This window comes from Etheostoma spectabile, chromosome 10 (genome assembly GCF_008692095.1).
Source record: "Etheostoma spectabile isolate EspeVRDwgs_2016 chromosome 10, UIUC_Espe_1.0, whole genome shotgun sequence".
Classification (NCBI taxonomy): domain Eukaryota; kingdom Metazoa; phylum Chordata; class Actinopteri; order Perciformes; family Percidae; genus Etheostoma; species Etheostoma spectabile.
The window spans coordinates 1,132,676-1,145,625 of NC_045742.1; the positions used below are offsets into that span (position 1 = coordinate 1,132,676).

General features: G+C 41.6%; 1 protein-coding gene across 1 annotated transcript in view; it reads left to right on the plus strand.

Moving 5' to 3' along the window:
- Window positions 1–12,950, plus strand: part of psmd10 (proteasome 26S subunit, non-ATPase 10) — a 16,350-nt gene that overhangs the window by 1,421 nt on the left and 1,979 nt on the right. The gene's annotated exons all lie outside the window — the stretch shown is intronic.

The window sequence follows — 12,950 nt, forward strand, 5'->3', positions numbered from 1 at the left end:
TGGAGAGATGTCAGAGTGAGTGGGCTGCCAGCTGAACCAGCGCCTGAGCGGGTGGGGGGGTACGGTGCCTGCTCAACAGCACCTGGCAGTGCCCAGGAGGTGAAGTGGCATCTCTCCAGCCACCAATCCACATCCCCTACTTTTTTTTTTGGTCCACACGGGGACTTGAACCAGTGACCTCGGTTCAACCCAGCTCCCTATGGACTGAGCTACTGCCCCCCTGTTTTCTTAATTTTATTATGTTTCTTTCGTGTCTTTCAAGTAGCTCTTACATGTAATAATAATAGTAGTGTTAAGGTCAATTTCTAGATCTGTCTTTGTCACAATTTCAGAGCTGCGATGAAGAGAGATTAATTGATTATTCAATCAACAGAATTTAGTTGGACTTTTTTGTCATTTAAACTTCTCAAATATGAAATGTACTGCTTTTCCTTGTCTTATATATTAAGAGGTGTTTTGGGTCTATCAAACAAAACAAGACACTTGATGACACACAGTTAATGTTTATGTTGTTTTATTGGCCAAACAATAAATCAAGGATCGAATTGGCAGATGAATGACTATGGAAATAATCTTTGGTTGATTTTAGCTTTGCTGTTTCTTTTCTTTAATTAGGGAATATCACTTGGATAATAATATACTGCAGCATAACAGTGCTATCAACGTCTGCAATATCTTTCAATAGATATTTTGAATTGTTTAGCAGTGCATTGCAATATTAGTAATCAACGCACTATCCAGAATTAGTTGCATTTGCACAGTAGCAGTGCCTGACGTGGTCAGATCTGCCATCAGGCTGGGATTGTGGGGCGTTCAACCATAGACATATAAAAGAGTAGACGCCGTATTGGCAGGTGAGCGCAGGGAATCCAGCCGCCATCTTGGACCGGTCATACTCGTTACTTAGCAGCAGAAAATACAAGATGCCAGAGCACTGTGCAGCAGATTCCTGTCAGATCGGTGGATTTTTTTATTATCTCTTTAACTCTGGGGGTCCTAAAGCAGCAGTAATGCTTATGTGTATTACATTGGGATTGTCTCTGGTTAGTTGGGATTTGTTTGATAAGACTTGCACGTTACTCGTTAAGATATTGTGGATAATATAATAATATATATCTATATCTATCTGTCCGTCCGCCGGAGGCGATTGATGCAGAACAACTGTGTGTGTGTGTGTGTGTGGTGGTGTGTGGTGGTGTGGTGTGTGTGTGTGTGTGTGTGTGTGTGTGTGTGTGTGTGTGTGTGTTGTTGTGTGTGTGGGTGTGTGTGTGGTGTGTGTGTGTGTGTGTGTGTGGTGTGTGAGAGACAGAGAGAGAGACAAATATAAAAAGTTCAAGTAGACTATATAATATAATCATATTGTTTTTGTACTAATATCTAATTTAGGGCCACTATCTGTTTCTTCTTCCCTATCATATTTATAATGTGTGTTGCATACACATCACATATGTGATGTAGGGGTACTTTGCAAATACCTATCATTTACAATGATAGATACACCGGGATGTCTGGTCTAGGGTGACCAGACGTCCTCGGATTTAGGGACATTTTTGGTTGTCTGTCCCTAACTAAATACAGAAGAAAAAAACTACTCTGTCCCTGTTTGTTTTTTAAAGACACAACATTAGGTTTTCAATCAGATGTGAGTCAATCTGGTAATGTCCCTGTTGTTTCTCCCTTTTTGGGGATTATGTTCCCGTTTTGATCACGGACGTCTGGTGAATTATATATCAGAATATTCTATTACAGTTAAGAACACTAGAATATTAAAATCTGCCTAACCATGTGTCTGTATCATAGCTACATCTATGACCTTTGTAGCAAAAAAAAAACATGAAAATCAGTTTGTATTCAGGGAGATTGATTAATTAAACGCCTGACAGACATTCACCTGGCAACACAATTACACGAGGGAGCGGGGGGACCGGTCCAAGATGGCCGCCCCACGCGCCAATAGGCAGTAGCGGTCGTGCGCGGCGTCTACTCTTATATGTCTATGGTTCCAACCAACAAGAAAGAAAAGGCTTGCTTCGATTGGTACCTACAAACCATCAGAGCAACGGATAGACTACTAACCAATCAGAGCAACGGATTATGTTAAGCGACTCCAGTTGTAACAGAACTCAACTGCGAGCTACCGCGGATGTAGCTACTAGCCGATAGGCTCGGCAGGTGGAGAACTTATGACGTACATCCCGTTACAAGCACAGCATAGCTACATGCCCGGATGTATCATAGATAATTCCATGGATGTAAATATAACACATGGTGAATTACAACCATTAGCTATATCCATTATTACCTTACAGGATTCAGGCGAACCGTCATAGAACTTGCGCAGTGCAGGGCGAGGGGCGGGGTGCAGTCCCTCGGGTTCGATGCGTTCTGTACGGACTGTTGATATCTGTCCATCATCGTATAAGCCGCCCTGACAATTTGATTGGGTCCGAATAGCTGTGCTCGAGCATAGTTGCACCACAAGTCCAGAACTGAAACTTGTGGCGGGGCTAAGTTTGGCTGGCATCCGGGAGTAGCAGTGAGCGAGAGAAGTAGCATTATCAGTTCGAACCAGAGGCTACTTGGTCGGGGAACACCCATGATCTTTTAAGGAGTTCCCCACCATTTTTCCAACCAAACCATATCCCGCATGATGTGTATGATATTCAAGCTTGATAGTGTATATGTGAAAGCCAAACATAAAGTGGGAACCTTAGCTTTCTCTTTCAGCGTTTGTCCCTCACCATGCATTAGAAGAGTTCTGAAAAAGTATGCATGGGCCAACTTCTTACAATGAAGTTACTGTAGAAAAACGTTGTTATACTGAGTTAATAAGAGCGTGAAAGATAAGATTTATCATATGGTTTGTGCAAGGAAGTATTTGTTGTGGCATACATGAAGAATGTTGAGGGAGCTTTCTGTTTTCAGGTTATTCCAGAGGATATTAAATCTAATGACATGTGGGTTTTCTAACCTTGGACTGGCATTAATATTAACTTTCAAAATCTTAACCAGTTTAGCCTGTATGTATTTTACTTCATTCCTACCCACACACCCAAGCAACAATATTTAGCTAACTGTGGGATTGTCCTTTCAACAGAATTTAAACAGTACTATGAGTCCAGTGTGTGAAACTGCTAAATGAAGCCATGCACCCCCCCCCTCCCAAGTATCCTACTGCTCTTCCTTTTGGCTTGTAGACCTGATATGCCCAGGATGGAGATATGTTTTGTTCACATGTATGGAAATCAATCCCAGTGGTGGCACACTGCAGCAATGTGTTAATATATTTGGTGATTTAAAAGGCAGTTTCACTTTTGTTGTCACATTATTGCAACATTTTCTACTAGTTAAAAATGGTGAAGTATATGTATTTTTGTATACTATCTGCAAAATGTATATTATACAGTTACAGCTATTATGTGGTACACTGTATACCAGGGGTTCCCACTTTTTCAGCTCAAGACCCAAAAGAGAAATTCGGTGTCCCGGGACCCAAAATTACGGAACAAAACCAGGAATTTAAATGTTATTGAAGTATATTTATTTCATTATAAGAGTAAACAAAAACAGAAAAGGTCTCTACTCTCCTTTTGGTGTCTCACCCCTTTCTCAACTCATGTTCTCATCCCCTCCCATCATCCCTCAGTACCGACACAATGTTGTTTAAATAATGCTGACTTGAATTTAATGAGATGCGTGTGTCTGGTTGGAGATATCAACCAGCTGATTAGTCTAGGTTCGGTTTTGAAAGTACCCATCTGAGGTCCTGCTGAGCATTTAGTCTGCTCTCTGCCAATTGGCGACCCCATAAAAAAGGGTCTGCGACCTGTTGGGTCCCGACCCTAAGTCTGGGAAACATTGCTGTAAACAATTAGTATTTAGTATGCAACACAAAAATGTCTGTCTTTGTTGTATAACATGCAAAAAGACACACTAGACATCTTAATTGTAAAAATTTATTGAATGACACGAGTAACTTTCCACTTCTACGTATGAACTGTGGGATGCCTTTCTGAAACCACCAGAACAGGCACTGCACTTAAAAGGTTAATTGTTAATGACTTGTCAGTAACATAGCTTTCCCTTTTTCTAGATCGCCCTGCTGTTGTTGGAAAGCGGAAGCGACCCAATGTCACTGACAAGTATCAGTCCACTCCCCTCCACAGAGCGTCTGCCAAGGGCAACCACGCCTCATCCAGCTGCTTCTCAAGCAGAGCGCTCCACCCAACACCAGGACTCACAGGGCAACACTGCGCTGTACGTGGGAATACGTATTTGTCTAATACAACATTCTGGCTGCGGCACAAACGTACAGATGCTGTGGAATACTTTAGGCTTAAATGAACAATCAGAAAAACCTTAAAGGGTCAGTTCACTACATTTAAAACATTTATTTTCACTTACCTTCAGGGGATCCAGTCATTCAGATTGGTTTATTTGCTTTCAATTGGAGGTGTCTGTCTCAGAGAGTTTAACCTCGTCCTAATATATTGGATATACTGTATATATGTGGGGCTTACAACATAGAAAATGAAAAAATCAAAAGCTTTTTGTATTCACAGTACTGTATGCATTTTTGTTTTTACCAGCCACCTTGCATGCGATGAGGAGCGTGGGAGCCGCCAAGGTGTTGTGCACTGGGGCCAGCACTACTTGAGACAAGGAGGGAAGCCCCCCTCACCAGGTAGGGGCGGTCTGGGCAACATACTTCGTCGGATTGTGGAGGGATGATCATCGACTGATGCGGAAGCTCCATCTCCAATTCCCACCATTCATAATAAGAATTCTCACCCAGTGTGGTGTGACACATTCAGATGTGGAACAGGTGGAAGGAGGTGGGGGAGAGAGTGTGGACATTCTGCATTATTATCAGCTCCTCAGATGGGGCAGTGAAACTGCTCAGATGTTAGATGGCTGGTCAAAAACGCTTGTGCCCTAAGTGCGGTCTCTTTAACACGGCAGTCTATTTTATTAGTCTATTTCCTTTTATGTTTGAATTGTTGCAAAAAGACCAAAATAAAATCAGTGTTCAGCTTGTTACATTATGTTTAGGATGTATTTTCAGTTGTACATTCAATCATTGGATCCAGCAAATGTTGTTGTTATCATTCATTTCACATTTTAAAGCGGGGTTTTCCAGGCTCTTTAGCTGCTAAATGTAACTATGTTCATCAGTTAGTCGCCAACTAAAGTGTGTGTCTGGAGTGAGCAGGTGTGTACAGGGAGTTTTAGAGCTTTTTTTCTGAAACTGTGGCGTGAACCAAAACAATGTTGGAGCCAGACAGCTAAACCGCTAAAACTGTGAGACCAGGTTAGCTACAGGTACGGGTGGCCCCTTCCATTGTTCAATGTGTCATTGATGCATTGGTTATTTCATACATACAAGTTCATATGGCTTATTGCCACAATGTGGTTTAAGACAGTCCAAAAATATTAGTAAACATGAAACAACTTTCTCCAAAATCCAACTGAGGTGCTAAACTACTCTATCGACAATGAATTGGGAAAGAAGTTAAGATGACACTAAGAGCACCCAGAGAGATGTTTGAGTAAATGGGTACATGACACGACAAAGAAATAAAACTCATTTGGGTTTAAAAAGAAAAACTCTGGGAATCCACACAATCATTCTCCCATTCATTGTCTTATTTACGTGACGACATCACAATTTGAGACTTCCCTGTTGGGGCTTTGAGAGGAGTTGCTCATGTTCACAAATATATGATTGAACTTCCTAGGCGGAGAGGAACGATAACCTAACAAGGTCCACCACTTACAACTCGGTTGATTTGACGTCATTACTTCTCATGTAACATCCCCATCATCGTGTCATCTAGAAACTGACCTTTGTTGTGTACTTACATGCTCTGGCATACCCCCCACGTCCAAAAGTACTGACAGGAAGCAGCACCCATGCTCCTGACTCCACCCAAAACAATCAGACCAACTTATTTTTCATTCTTCCTTTGCTGATAGGCAAAAAGGATGTTGAGGTTTGGGAGCCAGAGGGTCGCTGGTCAAGTCCCCGTATGGACAAAGTACGGAGTGTGGACTGGGAGCTGCCAGTCACCTACGTGGCCCTGTGTGTGTTTGAGCAAGGCAGTGAACCCCCCACACACACACACACCGTGACTTCTTCATTTTCTGAGATGTGTGTGTATCAGGCCTGTGTGTAGCAATTCTAACAAAAACAGAGTGCAAATTGTAATTTAATCACTAAAGAGTATAAAAAAAACATACTGCATAGGCTGTGTTGTGTGAAAAATAATACAATAAAAAGTTGTCCTTGTAAACTGTGAACCGTGAAACTTGGGGTTTTGTAACTTTCCTGACGTCATATAAGCTGGGAGCGGCATGAAGGTGCGCATTTAAAGCCAAAAGGGGTGTGGCCTTTATTTTACTGTACTATGGTTTGTCTTTCACTTCCTGGAAGCGAGGTCACATCAAAAGAAGAGTTCTCTTTAATTCTCATTCTAGTCAGTGTTCACACCAAAGACGACTGCCATTGGAGGTGGTGGAGCTGGCTGCTGTAAGGTATTAAAAGGTAATTAATGTTTGCAGTAAAGTTACCACTAGCAAGCTAACGTAGCAAGCACGCTTGTAGCTAGCGTTAGGTTAGATGCATCTTCGCATCCCGCTGTACTAACAATTTTTTAGAGAAAGCGCTAGCGAAAGTTGTAACCGACTTTTTCTACACATTACTCATTACATGCTATGTGTCTGATCTATGTGAGCTATGATATGAGCTAATGCAGCGCGTGTCACGTTAGCGGAGGTGTCAGCTGTCAGATGCAGGTCGCGTTATTCGCTGCTAGCTAGCTGTTAGCTAGCTGTTAGCTAGCACTATGGGGCTTGTGTTGCTTTTGTTAACGCCAAGCTGCGAGACCTTTCTGGAGTTGCGGGGCCGGTTAGCGGGCCAGTGGGTACGGGCCACCCGTTACACGGTTAAGACATGGGTGGGTATCTCACTAAGGATTAAATTACATGATTAACATCTGTGATGCAACTGCATAGCATTTTTGACCGAATTTAGGTGCATCTTCACAAATGCCTCAGATATTTATTCAACTTATATTCATATTCACAGTCACCTAAACTTTGCTGTTGATCTGGTGATTGATTTCTTGAAAAATGCCGACACGTAACAAAGTTCAAAGATTAGAAGCTTTTTCCCCATCAGTAAAGCAGATATATTCTGTCTTAAAGATAGCAGAATGTCAATTATGCTATTAGTACTGATATACTGTGGTTACAATATAAGTCTTGTATCAAGCAGCGTGTGTTTCTGCTGTGAAATTGCAATTTCTTTCGTAAAATATCTGCAGTTCATCAACTGTTAAACAATATATAACATACTAATACATGAAGTCATCTATGGCACCCAACTCTACATGTTGCAGTTATGTAAGAGAAAATAGGTGGCAAGCGAGCACAGAAGTATAACAGTAGATAAAAGTCATAGCTAAACAGTTCACACTTTACTGGATAAATGGTTGTAATTGTTCAATAAAAAAACGCGTATGTAACAATTGTCAAATATTCAGCTTCATTCTAAGTAGTAGTAAACTAATGGGTAGTGGTGCGATTGCTGACCAAACCCACCGTAATACTGATCTAATACTGGTAGTTCAAGCTACACATGACATACTAAAAAAAAAAAAGGGGGTGAAACTGGCAGAACTCTAGCATTTCTGCCCCTGCATTCATGCTGTCATGGTTCCTGCCAGTTTAACCTCTGGTAAAATAAAATATGTATGTGGGTGTATGGTATGCTTCTGATGTGTTGCAACATTCACTTTACTAAGTCAAAACCATGTACTTTTCTTACTGAGATATGCTCTAAATATTAGTTTAAAATGATGCTAGTCTTAGACAGTGGCCTTATCAGGATCTCTAGTGGCCTGAGTTTAGATGCTCCCTGAGTCAGTGCTAGCCTGGTGTATCCGCTCTTAGAGTCAGAAAAACTGTTTCCATGTGGTTTGAATTTTAATGATTCTCTTCAGACAGGTAGGAAGCACCGCATTGTATTGGGTGTGTGTGTTGGGCCACAGTGTACTGAGCCAGGACACTCCTGAGTCTCTGGTGCCCATCCCTGCATGGTAATTTATGCCTCCATGTGATTACAGTTTGCTGTTCTCTTAAAGGCACAGAGACCTTCTAGAGCAGCGGTGTAAAAAATACAGCCAGCCCCCTGAACTGGCCCGCCAATAGGTCCAGTCCGGCCCCTGGATGACTTTGCAAAGTGTGAAGTTTGCAAAGAAGTCATTAATTTCAATGTATTCTTATTTGTCCACTGGGGGTGGGGGCGCTATCTAATAAGAGTAGCAGGCTGGATATGCTATCCCACATGCTGACATACAGGCTACACTGTCAAGCCTAGGCTGCAGTTCATGCAGGAGCTGCTGTGGGGAAAACTTGGTCAAAAAAGAAGAAGGTGGGCCAGCGTTGGGTCGACCAGACTATTCTTTAGAGGTAAATGGGAAACCAGTGTGCTTGCTGTGTCATTTCATTTTCCCCTGACCGGAATACAGTTGAAGACTGAAACTTATTCTGGGAACTGGTACTCATTCCTTTTCTTTGCACTATAAAAAAGGGACAAATGGAGGTGGTATTCATCGGTTATTATGCCCTGGTTTACTGGTCCGGCCATTGACACCCTAATGGGCTGAGGGGCCAGTTTTGCTCTAGAGCAGTGATTCCAACCAGGGGAACGTGTACCCAGGGGGTACTTCTGGAGTTGCCAGGGGGGTACATGGAAAGATCGTATCGACTAACATTAACCAACTGTAACACCTAACTTACATGTAGTTAGCAAGCGAGCACAGAAGTATTAACAGGTAGATAAAAGTCTGGCTAAACAGCTCAGATTTTTAGTTATAAGTACTGGAAATGGTTGTAATCGTTAACATATAAAAGCAACGTTAGTGGATAACTTGTCAAATATACACTTTACATGAACAGTGTCATACATTTGGAAAAAAAATTGGGAATTGATGAAGGGGTACAGGACTTGATCTGACAGGGCTGTGGGGGAATGTCAGACCCAAAATGAGCTGTTCAGATTTTTGGTGCCAGACCCAGAAATCTATTCAACCAATGAATTAACAGATTTTTAAATTGACTACGTTTCAACCTTGTGAAATAAATGTAATGTAATGTGGTTATTGAGGCCAATTGATACTTTTGTTCACTTTTTGCAATGTTAAATGCTCATTAAGTGGTATCAAGACGTGCCTAACATCAAAATTACCACAGCATTTTTGTTGTTTATTTTGCAGACACTTTGTGCAATGTGTAATCCACTCAGCAGTTTCTTGGCTGGTTCAAACATGTGGATCTCGTCGCAGCAATTGGCTTGGAGACGGAATCACTGCTGATTTTTCCTGTATGAACAGTCGCTTGGACTCATTCGTGGCTCCAGCCTGGCCCGGCAAGTATCTGCAGAAAGATTGGCCGGGCTGGCTTTACTTATGGCTATGCCGATCGCGTCCGCTGTTTCAGCTGCAGGAAGACTGTGGAAAACTGGTCCATGGGAGACACTCCTGTAGAAAGGCATATAGAGTAATAGTGAGATGATGATGATGATTAATAATAAAAAACAAACGCGATTAACTTTTAGTATTCATCTGTTCTAGGAAGCTTAATCCTACTTTCCCAATTGTTACAGGTTTCCCCATCATGCAGGTTTCTCAGCTGCACCCACGACATTTCAACCGAGTTGTGACACCAGACTGACTAACGGTTCCACCTACAATGAAGAAGAAGAGACATGGAATATCGTTTGAGAACAGGAGAGGTGGTTGATGATTCCACTTACCCAATGTGCCCTCACATGAGGACGTGACGGAGGGCTCGGTTCTGTACTTGAACCAGTGACCCTCCGGTTCCCAACCCAGCTCCCTATGGACTGAGCTACTGCCCCCCCCCTGTTTTCTTAATTTTTATTATGTTTCTTTCGTGTCTTTCAAGTAGCTCTATACATGTAATAATAATAGTAGTGTTATAGGTCCAATTTCTAGATCTGTCTTTTGTCACATATTTCAGAGCTGCGATGAAGAGATGATTAATTGATTATTCAATCAACAGAAATTTAGTTGGACTTTTTTGTCATTTAAACTTCTCAAATATGAAATGTACTGCTTTTCCTTGTCTTATTATATTAATGAGGTGTCTTTGGGTCTATCAAACAAAACAAGACACTTGATGACACCACAGTTGAACTGTTTTATGTTGTTTTATTGGCCAAACAATAAATCAAGGATCGAATTGGCAGATGAACTGACTATGGAAATAATCTTTGGTTGATTTTAGCTTTGCTGTTTCTTTTCTTTAATTAGGTAGAATTATCACTTGGATAATACATATACTGCAGCATAACAGTGCTATCAACGTCTGCAATATCTTTCAATAGATATTTTGAATTGTTTAGCAGTGCATTGCATTTAATATTAGTAATCAACAGCACTATCTCAGAATTAGTTGCATTATGCTACAGTAGCAGTAGCCTGACGTGGTCAGATTCTGCTCCATCAGGCTGGGATTGTGGGGCGTTTCAACCATAGACATATAAAAGAGTAGACGCCGTATTGGCAGGCTGAGCGCGAGAAATCCAGCCGCCATCTTGGACCGGTCATACTCGTTACTTAGCAGCAGAAAATACAAGATGCCAGAGCACTGTGCAGCAGATTCCTGCTCAGATCGGTGGATTTTTTTTATCTTATCTCTTTAACTCTGGGGGTCCTAAAGCAGCAGTAATATGCTTATGTTATTACATTGGGATTGTCTCTGGTTTAGTGGGATTTGTTTGATAAGACTTGCACGTTAATCGTATAAGATATTGTGTTATATATATATATATATATATATCTATCTGTCCGTCCGTCGGAGGCGATTGATGCAGAACAACTGTGTGTGTGTGGTGTGTGTGTGTGTGTGTGTGGGTGTTGTGTGTGGTGTGTGGTGGTGTGTGTGTGTGTGTGGTGTGTGGTGTGTGGTGGTGTGTGTGTGTGTTGTGTGTGTGTGTGTGTGTGTGGTGTGGTGTGTGAGAGACGAGAGGAGAGACAAATATAAAAAGCTTCAAGTAGACTCTAATAAATAATCATATTGTTTCTTGTACTTAAATATCTAACTTTAGGGCCACTATCTGTTTCTTCTTCCCTATCATATTTATAATGTGTGATTTGCATACACATCACATATGTGATGTAGGGGTACTTTGCAAATACCTATCATTTACAAATGATAGATACACCGAGGATGTCTGGTCTAGGGTGACCAGACGTCCTCGGATTTAGGGGACATTTTTGGTTGTCTGTCCCTAACTAAATACAGAAGAAAAAAACTACCTCTGTCCCTGTTCTGTTTTTAAAGACACAACATTAGGTTTTTCAATCAGATTGATAGTCAATCTGGTAATGTCCCTGTTTTTCTCCCTTTTTGGGGATTATGTTCCCAGTTTTGATCACGGACGTCTGGTGAATTTATATCATATCAGAATATTCTATTACAGTTAAGAACACTATGAATATTAAAATATGCCTAACCATGTGTCCTGTATCATAGCTACATCTATGACCTTTGTAGCAAAAAAAACCATGAAAATCAGTTTTGTATTCAGGGAGATTGATTAATTAAACGCGCTGACAGCTCATTTCACCTGGCAAACACATTACACTGAGTGGAGCGGGTGACCGGTCCAAGATGGCCGCCCCACGCGCCAATAGGCAGTAGCGGTCGATGCGGCGTCTACTCTTTATATGTCTATGGTTCCAACCCAACCAGGAAAGAAAAGGCCTCTGCTCTCGATTGGATACCTACAACCAATCAGAGCAACGGATAGACCTATAACCAATCAGAGCAACGGATTATGTTAAGCGACTCATAGTTGTCAACAGAACTCAACTGCGAGCTACCGCGGATGTTAGCTACTAGCCGATAGGCTCGGCAGTTTGGAGAACTCTAATGACGTTACATCCCCGTTACAAGCTTTACAGCATAGCTACATGCCCCGGATGTATCATAAGATAATTCCATGGATGTATTAATATAACACATGGTGAATTACAACCATTAGCTATATCCATTATTACATCTACAGGACTTCAGGCGAACCGTCATATGAACTTGCGCAGTGCAGGGCGACGTGGGCGGGTGCAGTCCCTCGGGTCTGATCGCGTTCATTGTACGTTACTGTTGATCATCTGTCCATCATCGTATAAAGCCCGCCCTGACAATTTGATTGGTCCGAATAGCTGTTGCTCGAGCATAGTTGCACCACAAGTCCAGAACTGAAACTTTGTGGGCGGGGCTAAGTTTGGCTGGCATCCAGGGAGTAGCAGTAGCAGAGAAGTAGCATTATCAGTTCTGAACCAGAGGCTACTTGGTCGGGGAACACCCATTGATTCTGTTTTTAAGGAGTTCCCCTACCATTTATTCCAACCAAACCATATCCCGCATGATGATATGAAATATTCAAGCTTGATATGCTGTATATGTGAAAGCCAAACATAAAGTGGGCAACCTTAGCTTTCTCTTATTTCAGCGTTTGTCCCTCACCATGCATTAGAAGAGTTCTGAAAAAAGTATAGCATGGGCCAACTTCTTACAATGAAGTTACTGTAGAAAAACGTTGTTATACTGAGTTAATAAGAGCGTGAAAGATAAGATTTTATCATATGTTTTGTCAAGGAAGTATTTGTTGTGGCATACATGAAGAATGTTGAGGGAGCTTTCTGTTTTCAGTTTTATTCCAGAGGATATTATAATCTATGACATGTGGTTTTCTAACCTTGGACTGGCATTAATATTAACTTTCCAAATCTTAACCAGTTTAGCCTTGTATGTATTTTACTTTCATTCCTACCACACACACCTCAAGCAACAATATTTAGCTAACCTGTGGGATTTGTCCTTTCAACAGAATTTAAACAGTACCTATGAGTCCAGTGTGT